This window comes from Molothrus ater, chromosome 17, assembly GCF_012460135.2.
Source record: "Molothrus ater isolate BHLD 08-10-18 breed brown headed cowbird chromosome 17, BPBGC_Mater_1.1, whole genome shotgun sequence".
In the NCBI taxonomy this organism is placed as follows: Eukaryota; Metazoa; Chordata; class Aves; order Passeriformes; family Icteridae; genus Molothrus; species Molothrus ater.
The window spans coordinates 1990328-2006198 of NC_050494.2; positions in this window are offsets into that span (position 1 = coordinate 1990328).

Genomic DNA, 15871 nt, shown 5'->3' on the forward strand with positions numbered 1-15871 from the left:
CAGGATGCATCCCCAAAGAGAAAATGGTTGGGGTGACTCCACAGATTTCTTCCTACATCTCTCAGGGCAGGAATTGTCTTCCTGGTATACTTCCAGAGCCCATGCTGTGAAAGAGCCATGGACATGAGGGAATGAGCCTAAGGAATGACCTCATGGATTGCTCCATGTGTGTGCTGGCTCAGGCCTTTCCCAGAGGCTTGGTGGCATCTGGTGTCCAGCCAGGGCCAGCCCACCACGTGCTCATTCATCTCTGGGGGTGAGTCTCAGGTTTCTGTGGTTGAGATGACCCTGAGGTGTTAGAAAGTCTCTTTTTTCCCAGCCCTGTGACCAAAGAAGAAGAAGTTGAGATTAGTCGGTTCTGCTTTTCAAGGTAGTTTATTTTTTCTTATCTGTTCCATTCTTTCTCTGACCTGCTGAGATCTGTCCAGCAGGTCGGGTTGTGGCACAGTCCCTGCCCTTGGGGTGGTGTTGGCTTTTTATACTAAAAACTGGGTGTACTTTATTTACAATAATTTTCCAATACCTGTCTCCTATGTTAGACAGTTTGTCTCCAAACCAATCCAAAAGTGCCACCATCACAGCAGAAGATGGAGGCTAAGAAGAAGAAGAAGGACAGGACATGTCCAGATTCCTCCATCTTGCCTCTTGAACCCCCATTCTAAAACCCCATAATTCTACTTTTTCACCCAGTGACAAATTAACCATCATTCTACTCAAACTCTTGTGGCTTGTAAATCTTCACACAAGGCTGGTAATTGTTTCCATGGGTTAAAATCAAAGGCATGGGTGTCTTTGACTCCGTGCCAAGGTCTCTGAGCCCCCTGCCAGGGTCTGGAGTCCTTCAGGGCAGCCAGAGGAATGTGCTGGGTCCCAACAGGTGGGGAGAGCTCCAGATTGTGCTTAAAACAGAAAGGAAAGGTGAGAGTCAGGGACAGAAGAAATCTCCAAGTCACCAGTGAGTGGATGAGCTAAACATGACTTTATGGGCTGGATTTATCTCTGTCCTGGGTTTCTGTTCCTTGCTGTTTACCATAGTTTGGCTTTGCCACTGCTGCACAATAATAACTCATAGATTTGATCTAGACACAGGACAGTCTGTTTTTCCTAGAAAAAGGCAGGGATAACAATAGGCAGTGAATTAGATTTTCTCCCCTCCTGGCAACAAAGTGAAGTAACTTTGGGATGGCAGACTGCTTACTGCAAGGGACTTGAGTCAGTTATTGGAGAAATCTTGCAACAAATGAAGGATTCTCAGCTCCCCCTGTGCAGAAGAGACAGCAGGAGCTTCTGTCCCCCTCAGACAACTCCTTCCCAATGGCCCCCTGCCTGGGCTGTCCCTCACCTTCCACCCAGTGCCCTGAGTTACAGCACAAATCTGTGCTTGCCCTGTCCATGTGAACTGTGGCACCAAGCTCAGAAAATCACTTGAGTTGTGTCCACAAGGGTTGCCAAAGAGAAGGAGCTGCAAAAGGCAGGGAAGTGCTAAACATCAGGATTCCTGGGCTCTGCAGCCTGTGTTTTGGGAGCAGTGTGTAATCCAGAGCAGAACAATGGGTACAAGCCCAGTGTCAGCCATGGCAAAGCTGGGGTTTGTTCTGACAGGCAATGGAATTGAAGTGAGATGGTCCAAGATGCTTTAGTGCACAGGGTTCCCAACTCTGGGTAATTTTTGAGGGGGAAGAGGCATGTAGAAAGGGATTTTACTGAAAGGGAGTAAAATCCCTTCCCAATACTGCTACAAAGATGTGGGGCTCACAGGCCAGGGAGGAAATGCTAAAACAGTCATGCTGGAACTTCTGAAAGTCAGGCTGTCTCCAAAGGGGCTTCTCTGCAGAAAGGGTTTCGTCATAGAATGAACAATCTTCCTCCACTGAGCCAAAATCTGCCCCTTCACCAGGGCATGATTCAAACCAGCCTCCTGGACTAAATCACTTGAGTGTTTCAAGTAAACATCATCTTCCTGCAGGACTTGGGTCCAACCTTGGCCTTGACTGTTGCATCCTCATTTAGGAAGTCAGCAAAAATGAAAGATGCTCTCAAGGGTGCTGCTAGAGGCCTCCAAACTGTGCAAACCTCCCAGCTCTTAAAATGTGCTCTTAGAGCATATTTTAGCAACTGAATAGCTTAAACCTTTTCAAGATGTAGATGGGCATGGATAAATCTTGTATCTCATATCTGATGCCAACACCCAACTGAAAATTAAAATCTATTGTGTGGGGTGGAAAATGCAGCCAAATGAGAGTATAGTGTATGAGGGCAACAAAGCAGCTGTGTATGAGGCAATGCTTCATAAATCTCCAGGCACATTTCAGCTGCTTTTCCCCTGTCTTCAGATGATTTAGAGATGAAGGTGTCTGGAGAAGAAATATGGTTTTCACTTCTGCAACTTGGGCTCCTGACTTTTGTTTTCTTTCTCACTTGTTTCAATATAAACAAAAGTATTCAATACCAAGGCAGATGTTAACATGTTAGGAATGTCATGGCTCTCTTACCATGAAAGAAATACTTATGGGAAAGCATAATATTATGGGAAATACTTATACTGAAATTACTCTTTGGGAGTCCAGAGTTTTCTAGACAGCTCACTGTGAAGATGATGGCGCTACTGTTAGATCAGAAGGGGTGCCTGCTTCCCTTTTCCACTTAATGCCTTTCTTTTCTGGGCCTTTATGTTCAAACCCAGAGCTGGGAACCAACTTGTACTTAGATTTGTATTTGTAGTTCAAAGACAAGCCCCATTAGACAGATGGGCAGAAACCCTGGGCTATTTGCAGCCTTTGCTCTTCCTTTTACTGTGTATCCCACAGACCCCAGGAAGGGGCTCCTCCCCTGCTCCAGTGGCCACCAGGATAAGGCTAATTGCTACCTTTTTTTCTCTTTTTCTTTCTTTTTTTGTTTGTTTGTTTGATTGGTGTTTTGTGGGGTTTTGTTGCTGTTTGTTTGGGGTTTTTTTTTGTTGTTGCTGTTAGGTTTTGGATTGACTGGTTGATTTTCTGGATTTTTTTTTTTTTTTTTTTTTTTTTTTTTTTTTTTGCTTTAGAGGGTGTCAGTTCTGTTTGTCTTAACCTCTTTTTTGTTTGTTCATTTGTTTGTTTCTGAGCAATCTGTTGGTCTGTGACCGCTAATCCATTTCTGTTTGGCTCATTGCTGTAACACAGAATATTTTCTCTGCAGCTGCCCACCACCTGCAGAGACTGAAGAGAGCAGCAGCAGCCAGAGCACCACTCCCTTGCCATGTCCCTTGCTGGAACAGAACATCAGCTGCTGCAGATAAGCAGGGCTGATTCAGGATTGTACACACACTAGACAGCACAGAGGAGGAAAAGGGAGCGTTCTTGCCCTGTAGGGATTCAGATTTCCTTCAAGCATGGAGCTGGGAGCCAGTTTTGTTTTTCCATTCTGTAAAAGCCCCAGTCACTGAGCTGAAAGCCCAGAACCTGCTGCTGTGAGAGCCTTTGAAGAGGAGGGAGGGACACACGAGGCTGCCTTTGGAATTCCCTCTCCCTGCTGCAGCTGGCTTGTACCTACAGGTCCCAGCTGTAGGAGCTGCCCACCACTGGAGGTCCAGCAGATCTAGATGTGTTCAAGTGCCCTGAACACTCTGTGAGGTTTCCCTGGTGTATTTGGTGCTGTTGGTTCTGCCAAAGGTGCTCTTAGCACAGCAAACACAGCCATGGTTATCCTTATGGAAAAGATTTCCTATGGGAAATCTTGGGCATTGGAGAGAGATGAGATTTAAGGTCCCTTCTTACCCAAAGCATTCTATGATCTTTTTTTGCTTTTGTGCACAAGTACAGGCTCAGGTTTAAACTCCCAGCCATTTGGATCCTGCAGACTTCTGGCTCTCTGGTGACAACAGGCACTGAAATCACCCTCAGCTCCCAGGATCAGCATCTTGTAAAGCACTAGGTCCAGCAACTCACCTGCATCTGGAGCAAATCAAGTGTTATTTTTCTGAGTATGGTTTTAATGATAGTTGTGCCTGCATGCTCACACTATAAACAATCTTTGTGCATTTCTTTTCAAACTGCTCCTAAGATACAGAAGCAGCATTCTTGGCCCAACACAGCTTGCAAAAATTTGTAGTGCCTTGAAGACAGGTTGGCCTGAAGTTAGGATTTGAAAGGCAATTCCATGAAGCTAACAGGCTAAAAATATTATTTTTTGTAGAGAAAACCCTGTCTGATATTCATCTAAGACACATTTATCCTGTTTCACTGCATAACTGAATCTTCTGCCGGTTTTACAAAGCTGTTTTTCTTATTTTTAGCATCTTCACCTGTCGCTCAGATCAATCTGAATTCTGCATAATGGAAAAAATCCTTACATCTTGTTTTAAAATTGCCCCTTTTCAGAGTTTGTTCCTAAGGAAGGCTGAGCATTGGTGTACCCTGTGCAGGGGCTGCACAGCCCCCATGTGTGCTCCAGTGATATTCAAGTGAGAAATTAATGGCAATTGGGCACTTGATATCTTCTCAGAGTCTGAGGCAAAGTGTCAGCAAGTGTTTCCAAGTGTTTCCTTCTGGCTCCACATTCCAAAAGGCCAGTGCTGTAAAGAGCATTGTGGGAGGAGGATTCCAGCCCAGGAACCGCCACAACACCTGTGCAGCCCCACAAAACATCTCTGGCAGATCCTCTCCTGGCTTTCCAGGGGCACCAGCAGCCTCAGAGGGACAGCATTCCGTGCTCCCAGGCCAGCTGAGGTGTGTGTGAAGCCAGAGGTCTGTGTGAGATGCTGTGATGCTGGGAATCTTAAAAGTGTTTTTTGCTCACCCATGGCTCTGGAATCTATCAAAACGTGTGACTAATGAAACCATCCCCCCTCACGAACCAAATCAGCTCCTTTGTAATTTACTGAATGCTCTCTGTGGCTCTGCTGTCACCACTGAGGCAAGGCTTTCAAATTTACCAAATACACCAACTTTCTGGACTGAACAGTTTCCCTGTCAAGGAAAGGCATTTCCAGCTTGCTTCCATGACATTACCACTTGAAAATAAGATCAAAGAACCAAATATTATTTCTTTTTCCTTTTAAAATAATTCACAGAATCAAAGAAGATCCTTACTGTCAGAATGAAGAAAAAAAAAGTTAATTTTCAGGCCAGCAACTTCAAGATATTGGAAGCAATATTTGCATCCCTGTGAGCAAGGCCATGATATTCCCAGAATAAAACTTTTCATTTTTCTTATCACTGTGTACAAAAACCACTGAGCCTCCATTTTCCAACCACAACAGTACAGAAATCCCATTTACAAAAGTAGGTGAGTTGCACAGTGTCCCTTAACCCAGCTGACTGCTCCAGGGTTTGCAATTCTTTCCTACCTTGCACAATAACGTGCTAATCAGAAAAAGACTGAGCAGAACTTGTACCCATCCCCCTGATTTTTCTCCTGGAGCCAACAGCCCTGTCCTGGGTTGCAAGATATGATTTAGGGCTGTGTGCTCTGTCCCCATCTGTCAGAGCTGGGGCAGTTCTCTGCTGTTCTTGGGGCAGTTTTTTCTTGATCTCTCCCCCAGCCAATCCTCCCTGCAGGAGATCTCTGCTGTCCATGGCCACTGAGTGTCCCTGCAGGGCTGATCCAATTCCAGCATCCCATGGGGAGATGCTGCGCCCAGGGCAGGAGCCAAGCATTCCTCCCTGGATCCAATGTGAGCCTGGCACAGCACAGCAGCCTTTGCCCAGTGCATTCCCACAGGAGCAGCTTCTGCTGCCCTGCATGGCCAGAGGGAGCCCAGGCCCATCTCCAGCAGCCCTGGAGCTGCAGAGGAAAACTCCCCCCTTGTGCAGGATCCCTGCTCCAGCAGAGCCACAGCTGGCACTGCAGGAGGGCTGAGCCCCCATGGGATGGGGCTGGGCCACTCCCTGACACACAGGGGACAGGGCCTGCTCTCACTCTGGCAGGGTTGGTTTGCATTACTGTATTTGTTTTTTATTTTTATTTTCTTCCCTAATAAAAAACTGTTATTCCTGCTCCCATGTCATTGCCTGAGAGCCCCTTAATTTCAAAATTATAATAATTCAGAGGGAGGGGGTTTGCATTTTCCATTTCAGAGGAGGCTCCTGCCTTCCTTAGCAGACACCTGGCTTTGGAAACCAAGACAAGGTGGCATTTCCATCAGATTGGGAAAAGGTTTTTTATGCTCTTGTACCTCATTCCTAGGCACATCTTTGATATTTTTATCCACGTGCACTTTTCTGTCATATAGACCTGGAACAGAGTGCTTCCTGGCCATTCAGTCAGGATTTACTCCCTGCTTAAATGGATGCAATTAAAATGTTGTGTACACAGGGTGGGCCTGGACCAAAGCTAGTGACGATTTTTCCTGAATGAGGTGTGAGTCAAGAACTACAGCAGTGCTTTGAGTGCTTTTGATCTCAATTAGCCTTCAAGGGAAGGAAAGTCTCCAGTGAAAAAAGTGATGCCTCTACAAATGTGAGTCTTGCACCTGTTTTCTGTGAGAGGAGAAAAGGCTGATGGAGACAGGGAACAATGGTGCAGTTTTGGTTATGTACAAAGGCAGAGTCCTCTGTTCCTCGTGTGCAGGAGGGACTGAACATCAATCTTGTTCTTGGTTCCAGGACCAACCCAGTCTCACCTGCTCTTTCTCAACCACACGTAGAGCTTGTCCAAGTTCTCTGTTCATTTTCCTGGCTTTTTTAATACCCAAAGATGTTTTTTCTCTTTCTCTTTCTCTTTCTCTTTCTCTTTCTCTTTCTCTTTCTCTTTCTCTTTCTCTTTCTTTTTTTTTAATCTGTATTGGAAAGGGTACCTATCAAAAGCTCTGTCTGCATATTATTTTACTCTCAAATGGGTTTTTCTGTGATTTTTATCAAGCAGAACAATAAGCAGGAACAACCTGTGCATTAGAGCTCCAGGGAGCTCCTGGACAGACTCTGCACCGTGGCTACCAAAGCAGGCTGGCAGAAATCCGATTATAAAAGTTACATGTTAAAGGCTACAGTTCCCAACGTGAGCATTTCTCACACACTGGACAAAGCATTCACTTCAAAGGACACTCTCTATGTCTGTCCAGGCAGAAAGTTTAGCAAACTGAGCTGTGACAGAGGGGAAGTTCAGCTCTCTACACCTACAGTTTTCAGTGAATTTTGAGTACCTGGTTTGTTCAGTAACTGTTGAAGATGCCTGCAAACACCATGTTCAAATTATAGCAAAGAGCTGGAGACAGTCAGGAGAAGAACAAAGTCCTGCCTTCCCCTCTTCTTCTGAAATAGCGGGTGGGGTGTTTAAACTTCCCTTTGCAAGGAATGCACCAGCGGTGTCAACCATAAACCTCTGGATTCACTGTTTCTGGCCAATTTGAACTTGTGGTGGTGTGTGATGTAACGTTGTTTGATTTGGTCTGGTTCATCCTGAATAGTTTCCCCCTCTTTCCCTGGAAATCCCCAATTTCTTATCGTTATTTGCCTATCACGTTTCCCCTCCCCTATCCATCAGATGTGTCTTGTTGTCCCCACCCCTGGCCTTTGTCCATCACTCGGCAGCCCTGCCTTTCCTTCTAGAACCTTCTCCCCAGGGTGTCAAGTGATTGGGCAAGGGCAGGGACCCCTCCCCAGTTTTTTGCTGATTTGTTAGCCTCATGCGTTCATCAAACTATGTATCAGTTTTTTCATACCCTCATTTGCTGTCGTGTTGCCCCTCCCAGGCCCTCCCCCTTCCCTTATAAGCTGTTTCTTGCCCTCAGTTCGGTGCTCAGTCCTTCTCCCTCCACCCTGCTTTTTCTCCCCCTTCGACCTTCCTCCAATAAACCTGCCAACCCTTCCTGAAGGCTGAGCCCCTCTTTCCTTGCCTGCGCCTCCCTGCGTTTGCCGCCCTCCTTCGCTCTCGTATTGTGGATCTCTTCGGGACCCATAGGCGCGATAGGAGCTTCGGGCTCCTCAAGCGCCCCTTCGTCGCTGATCGGGGCTGAACGTGAGCCGGGCAAACTCATCATCCCAGCACCGCAGCAGTTTGGCGCCCAACGTGGGGCGTGAAGACCCCTGCATCTGAGGCAGTCTGCGGATCCTGAACACCGTTCGGAGGACTGCATCTCGGAACAGGAGTCCCGCGACGCGCGGGTTGGATTGCTCTAATCCTTTGGGCGACTCACCGCTCTCCGTGTAGCACGCCCTCGTTTCGGGAGGTGCGGTGCTCCGGAGAGAAGAAGGCGACACCCTCTCAGCGCACCCTAAAGAGGCCGCCTTCGGCGCAGGCAGCTCCCGCTAGCAGCAGCCTTGGTTCGTCCCCCTGACGGGTGAGTCTCTTGGCTGTGTTGTACAGCCCACCACCTGACCTCACGGAAAACCTGGCATAGGCATCCCGGTCCTCTCCTCGGCCAGTGGGAGGGGGAGGTCAGGGTCAGTGGGGACCCCGTTTAGTTTTATTTTAGATTCCTTTTGATTTTCCTGTTGCTAGCGGTAGAGCGAGTGGCTGACCCCTGCGTATTCCATCTGCAAATATGGGTGCTAAACTGTCGGCCACTCAGAAAGGGGTTTTTTACCAAGTTGTGGGTACCCTGGGGGGTGGGAATTATAAGTTTAATAAAAGGGAAGTTAAAAGTTTAGTCCGCTGGCTGACCCATACCTACCCCGATTTAAATGCCGAGTCAGTCCGGGATCCCAAATTCCTGAGGCGAGTCCAATCCCGCCTTCAGAGAGAGATCCAAGCTGGCGGCAAATCCTTTCAGAGCCATTTTTGTTTAATATCCCTTTTGATTTCTGCCCTCGCTGCTAAACCCTCTTCCCGGACCCAGCCAGCGGACCCCCAGTTATACCCCAGTTCTCCCCGTCCCCATGCACCTGCCCTTCGTTCCTCGCGCCCGCCCTCCCGAACCGAGTCCCTGCGGGGAGCAGCCCGCGACAGCCCCGCGCCAGGGAGTCATCCGTCCCTGAGCTCCTCGCGGGCGACCCGGTCCCCGAGCCTCCGAAGGTCTGGCCAACCTCCGGAGGAGACTGTTCCTGCTCCCTCTTTCCGCACCCCCTCGACCCCAGTTGTTAAACCCAAGGTTCGTTTCAGTTCTCCGCGGTCCTCTCGCCAAGATGGCGTCAAATCATCCCAAAATGGAGGGGACCGCGTGTTCAATCCTAAAAAACCCCCTTCTCCTTCCCAGAGTTCCCCCACTCCTTCCCGAGCCCCCCCCCAAATCCCTCCCCTTCCCCCCTCGTGGGTTCCTCCCACGTCCCCTCCCCTTCCCCCTCCCCCTTCTCCTCCCCCTCCTCCTCCGCCCCCTGCTCCCGAAACTCCTCCCCCTCCTCCCCCGCCTTCACCCCCTGCAACTCCTCCCCCTTCCCCTCCTCTCCCACCACCCCCCGCCTCCGCAACGACGTCAATGGGCCCCTCCCATAAGGGGAGGCACTTTGCTGCAGAACCCTCCCTCCAGTTCCCACGCCGGGACCCTCCCTCCCCCGCTCCCGGTTCCCACGCCCTCCCTTCCGGTTCCCACGCTCTGGGGGCTAGCGGGGGGGGGGTCCCGAGCCGGGGACCGGAGCTGTCTGCAGTCCCATCAGCAGCCCCGGTCGTTTTTCATCCCGCGGGAGATGGGACGACCCTGGCTCAATGGGTCCCCTTCTCTCACTCGTCCATGAAGGAGCTGTGCAAAGCACAGAAGGAGTTCGGGAGGGACTCCGAATATTTTCGGGGACTCCTTCAGGCCGTCCTGGCGGAGTCGGTCATTACACCTGCCGACCTCCGCCGAGTCTTCCGCTGCCTCCTCAATTCCACCGAGCAAGTGCTCTGGGAGGCAGCGTGGAGAAAGGAAGCCTTGAAGGTGCTCCCGTCCCTATGGGATTCCCCGAACTCCCGGACGAGTGCAGACGGAGAGGTCATTTCCATTGACCATATGCTTGGGACGGGGAACTGGAGTGACGGAGCAGCCCAAGTCAGAGCCATACCCGTAGAGGTTCTGCAGCAAACTGCCCGGGCGGCTGAGAAAGCTTTCTTGGGGTTGCGAGCGGCCACACCCCAGGTCCCATATGCCAAGGTCCTGCAGGGTGCCGAGGAACCATTCCTCGAGTTTGTGGAGCGGCTCCGAAAATCCATTAACTATCAGGTTGAAGGAGAACACTTGCAAGCCGAGCTGTTAAAAGAGATGGCATTCCTCAATGCCAACTCGGCTTGCAAAGATGCAATCAACAGCCTCCCTCTGGAGCCAGCTCCCACCCTGCGGGACATGCTTTTGGTGTGTGGGAAAAAGGTATTAGTTCCATCAGGTACCGGACCACCACCTGCCGCAGCCGCCCGCCTGAGAACACCTTTCCGCCCTGCCGCCGCCGCCGTCGAGGAGCCCCCATTTACCACCGACGTCTGTCCCACTACCGCGCAGCCGCTGCCACCAACATCAGCCCCGGTGCCCAAGCCTCCAGCCACACCGTGCCATCTGTGTGGGAAGCTGGGGCACTGGATGCCCGCATGTCCCCTCAAACAACAATTTTATGAGTTTAAAAAGTCCGTGCAGGGGACCCACGGGCAAACTGTTCAAAAAAACTAATTAAACAGCGCAGCGGCCCCCTGCGCCAGGACACAAATGCGGAGGCCTGTTCACACCATCCGTCCTGGCGGGAGAAGAGGGAGAACAGTGAGATAATGCCTCCAACTGGACTTGACCTTCATGCCGGACTGACACAAACACCACCTACTAATACTCATGCTCTTTCATCCTGTGTTTCCTCCCGTAGGTTGCAGCTTGCGGAACCATTACATCTCCGTTCTGCCGGTTTCCACCACGTTGCTGTCCTCCCGGAGGGTCTAACAAACTGGGAACGTCAAAGCCACAGTCTCCTCGTCCTAGGCGACACAAAGGCGACCCCACCAGAAGTGAGTATTGTCCCGAGCCTGCTTCCCGCTGGCTCGGAACAAATCTCACTCATGCTGCATTGTGTCCACCCCCCGCTCTTCCTACCGAAGGGGCAAATAATGGCCCAATTCTTTGTCGTGTCACCACCGTATGCTGTTTCCGATTTATCACCTCCGGAATTTCAATCGGCAACCCAGGCTCCAGACATACCCACAGTAGCCTGGGCTCAAACTCTTGGGCATGAAAAGCCCAAACTTATTTGTAAATTAAAAAAGGGGGGAGAGCAAGTCGCACTACGCGGCTTGCTGGACACAGGGGCAGACGTCACGGTTATTCCCTCTCGGGATTGGCCGTCGCGTTGGGAATTGCAAAGCGTCCCTGGCCACATCAGAGGTGTAGGAGGGCTTCAATTGGCAAAACAATCGAAGAGCATCGTACAAATTACGGGGCCCGACGGACAATTGGCTTCGGTTCGTCCGTTTGTTTTAGATTACACGGAACCCTTGTGGGGGAGGGATCTCTTGGCCCAGTGGGGAGCCCGAATTGACCTACCAGTGGCTCCCCAGGTTTTTCGGGCAGCGACCACTGCTGAGCGCCCCACCTGGAAGCTGGATTGGCTTTCGGATGAACCAGTACAGGTGGCGCAGTGGCCACTAAACAAACAAAAATTAGCGGCGCTCAACGAGCTCGTGCAGGAACAACTACAGAAAGGGCATTTAGTAGAGTCCATGTCGCCTTGGAACTCTCCCATCTTTGTCATTAAAAAGCCCAACAAAGACAAATGGCGACTCCTGCATGACCTCCGTCAAATTAACGCAGTTATTAAAGATATGGGACCCCTCCAACCAGGGATGCCGTCCCCTGCGATGCTCCCTAAAGATTGGAATTTGGCAGTTGTTGACATAAAAGATTGTTTTTTCCAAATTCCTCTACACCCTGATGATGCGCCGCGCTTCGCCTTCACGGTTCCATCCATCAACCGTGAAGCCCCAGGCAAGCGCTACCATTGGACAGTATTGCCACAAGGCTTGAAGTGCAGCCCGGTGATCTGCCAATGGTACGTCGCTTCCCTGCTGACCCCTGTTCGTGCAGCTGTGGAGTCAGCCATCATCCATCATTATATGGATGACATTTTGATTTGTGCGCCAGACGACGACCTGTTGGCTCATGCGCTTGACCTGACAACCACTGCGTTGGTTGCTGCAGGGTTTGAGCTGGCGCAGGAAAAGATTCAAAGGATGCCACCCTGGCGGTACCTCGGCCTTGAAATTACCAAGCGGACCATTGTTCCGCAAAAATTGGCAATAAAAAGCAATATCCGAAGCCTAGCAGATGCCCACCAACTGTGTGGTTCTTTAAATTGGGTGAGACCTTGGTTGGGTATTCCCACGGAAGACCTAACCCCTCTCTTCAATTTGTTGAAGGGGGGAGAGGAGCTGAGTTCTCCCAGGACCCTCACCCCGGAGGCCAAAACCGCTCTGGAGAAAATTCAGAGTTTAATCTCGGCCAGGCAGGCCCACCGGTACCAACCGGGCCTGCCATTCCGTTTTATTGTTTTGGGAAAACTGCCACACCTTCACGGCATGCTCTTCCAGTGGGACGGAGTCATCGGGAAGAGCAAGGACCGCGGGGCGAAGGACCCTCTCTTGATCATAGAGTGGGTATTCCTGAGCCACCACAGGTCCAAGAGAATGACATCGCCACTGGAGCTGGTGGCTGACCTGATCCGGAAAGCGAGATCACGGATCAGGGAGCTGGCAGGTGAGGACTTGACGTGCATTCATCTTCCCATTAAATTTGGCACGGGCCACCTCAAATTAACAATGTTTGAGAACGTCCTTCAGACGAACGAACTTTTACAACTAGCTTTGGACAGCTACACGGGCCAGATTACGATAGATCGGCCGGCCCACAAATTGTTTAATCAAGAATTTGTTTTCACCATCAAGTCAGTGCAGAGCAAGAGACCCCTCGATGCCCTGACCGTTTTCACTGACGCATCTGGAGCATCCCACAAGTCAGTGATGACTTGGCGGGATCCTCAAACTCAGCGGTGGGAGGCAGACATCACTGTGGTGGAAGGATCGCCACAAGTGGCTGAGTTAGATGCAGTCGTCCGGGCTTTTGAGAGGTTCTCTGAGCCATTCAATTTGGTAACTGATTCGGCATATGTAGCCGGTGTAGTGTCCAGAGCGGAGGGAGCAATCCTCCAGGACGTCTCGAATGTTCGTCTTTTCGAGCTACTCTCCAAAATTGTAAATTTAGTCTCCCACCGAGAGCAGCCCTTCTACGTAATGCACGTAAGGTCGCACACCGACTTGCCGGGGTTCATTGCGGAGGGCAACAGGCGCGCTGATGCCCTTGCCGCTCCTGTTCAGGTGGCCCCGCTCCCTGATCGCTTCGGTCAGGCCAAACTAAGCCACCAGCTGTTCCACCAAAACGCGCCTGGCCTTGTTCGCCAGTTCAATCTGACGCGCGAACAGGCCAAAGCTATCGTGGCGACATGCCCCCAGTGCCAGTCCCACCAGCTTCCATCATTGGGCCTGGGGGCAAATCCTAGAGGACTTTCGAGCTGTGAAGTGTGGCAAACAGATGTCACTCATGTTCCCTCCTTTGGCCGGTTGAGCTTTGTTCATGTCTCGATAGACACTTTCTCCGGCGCGGTATTCGCCTCCGCCCACACGGGGGAAAGGGCAGCAGATGTCGAAAAACACCTACTTCAGGCATTTGCTGTTCTGGGCATCCCTAGGCTGCTCAAAACTGATAATGGGCCTGCGTACAAGTCCAGGGAACTGCGCCAGTTCCTGCAGCAATGGGGAATAGAACATCGAACAGGCATCCCCTATTCCCCGACAGGCCAAGCCATGGTAGAGAGGGCTCACCAAAGCCTTAAGAAAACTTTAGAACACCAGAAATCCACCACAAAGGTAGAGCCCCCTCACATCAGACTCTCAAAGGCGATGTTCACTTTGAATTTTTTGAACTGTTCCTTTGAGAGCCTGAACCCGCCCATGGTTAGACACTTCGGGAGCCACAACGCACTGCAACCTACAGCCAAGCCTCCGGTCCTCATTAAGGACCCGGAGACTTGGCAGACCCAGGGGCCCTTTGACTTGGTGACCTGGGGGAGAGGGTACGCTTGCGTCCTCACTCCTTCTGGTCCCAAGTGGGTGCCCTCAAAGTGGGTTCGGCCTTTTGTGCCCAGGGAAGCGAAACACCGGGCGAAAGAGCAACAAGTCTGTGTCGCCAGTTGGAGGCGCCGAAGAAAGCCCCCTGACCCCCTTCTTCCGCCTATCTGTTTTTTATTCAGTGATGAGCCAGAACCATTCGAATATTTAGTTCACGTTTCTTAAAACCCAGTTCTCCTTCCCTGAATAAGTTAGTCCCCCCCATCCCCCCTTTCCTTTTTTTGTTGTTTGCGAAAGGGGGAGATGTGGTGGTGTGTGATGTAACGTTGTTTGATTTGGTCTGGTTCATCCTGAATAGTTTCCCCCTCTTTCCCTGGAAATCCCCAATTTCTTATCGTTATTTGCCTATCACGTTTCCCCTCCCCTATCCATCAGATGTGTCTTGTTGTCCCCACCCCTGGCCTTTGTCCATCACTTGGCAGCCCTGCCTTTCCTTCTAGAACCTTCTCCCCAGGGTGTCAAGTGATTGGGCAAGGGCAGGGACCCCTCCCCAGTTTTTTGCTGATTTGTTAGCCTCATGCGTTCATCAAACTATGTATCAGTTTTTTCATACCCTCATTTGCTGTCGTGTTGCCCCTCCCAGGCCCTCCCCCTTCCCTTATAAGCTGTTTCTTGCCCTCAGTTCGGTGCTCAGTCCTTCTCCCTCCACCCTGCTTTTTCTCCCCCTTCGACCTTCCTCCAATAAACCTGCCAACCCTTCCTGAAGGCTGAGCCCCTCTTTCCTTGCCTGCGCCTCCCTGCGTTTGCCGCCCTCCTTCGCTCTCGTATTGTGGATCTCTTCGGGACCCATAGGCGCGATAGGAGCTCCGGGCTCCTCAAGCGCCCCTTCGTCGCTGATCGGGGCTGAACGTGAGCCGGGCAAACTCATCATCCCAGCACCGCAGCATGAACTGAGAGCTGCCTGATCTTCCAATATTCTGGAAAAAATAGTGCTCTGAGCTGTACCACGAGCGACTGTGCCTCCACTTATCCCCTTTCCAAACGAGGTGCAGGAGAAAGGGGGAAACCCCTGGGTTGCTGGGCTCAGGCTGCCGCGTCCGGGCTCTGCGGGGCTCCGCGGCGCTGCCCCGGGCATTCCCCGGGAGTCCCGAACGCCGGTGTCGGTGCTCGGGCAGGGCAGGGTGGGGCACTGCCGCGGGTATTCCCCGGGACTGGCGCAGGGAATCCCGAATGCCGGTGTCCCGGTGTCCCGGTGTCCCGGTGTCCCGGTGTCCCGGTGTCCCGGTGTCCCGGTGTCCCGGTGTCCCGCCCGGGCAGGGCCGGCCCCGCTCCCGCCACAACGGGCCGGGCTGCTGAGCGCGGGCGCCCTCTGGCGGCGGCGGGCGCGGCCTTCCCTCGGGATCCCCTCACGGATCGGAGCCCACGCGGAGCCCCGGGGCCGGGAGCGCTCCGAGGCGCGGCCCTGTGGGATGACTGCTGTGCCCATGGCTCTTCCCACTCACGACCCACAGGGATCGCAGAATTCCAGAACGGTTTAAGTGGGAAGGAACCTTAAAGCCCATCTCGTTCCATTCCCTGCCAGGGACGCTTTCCACTATCCCAGGCTGCTTCAAGCTCATCCAATCTGGCCTTGGGACACTTCCAGGGATGCGGCAGCCACAGCTTCCAGGTGCCAGGGCCTCACCACTTGTTCCTTCCCAATATCCCGTCTAACCCTGCCCTCTGGCAGTGGGAAACCATTGCTCCTTGTCCTGGCACTCCAGATCCTGGTCCCAAGTGCCTCCCCAGCTCTCCTGGAGCCCCTTTAGGTACTGGAAGGGGCTCTTAGGTCTCCCTGGACTCTTCCTCAGGCTGAATATGATTCCATAACCTCAGTTCAGGTGTGTAATTTGAAGTTTAGGCTGCTTCAAACAGATGTGATGTCTTCAGGTTTTAGTGCCATGGCACAGTC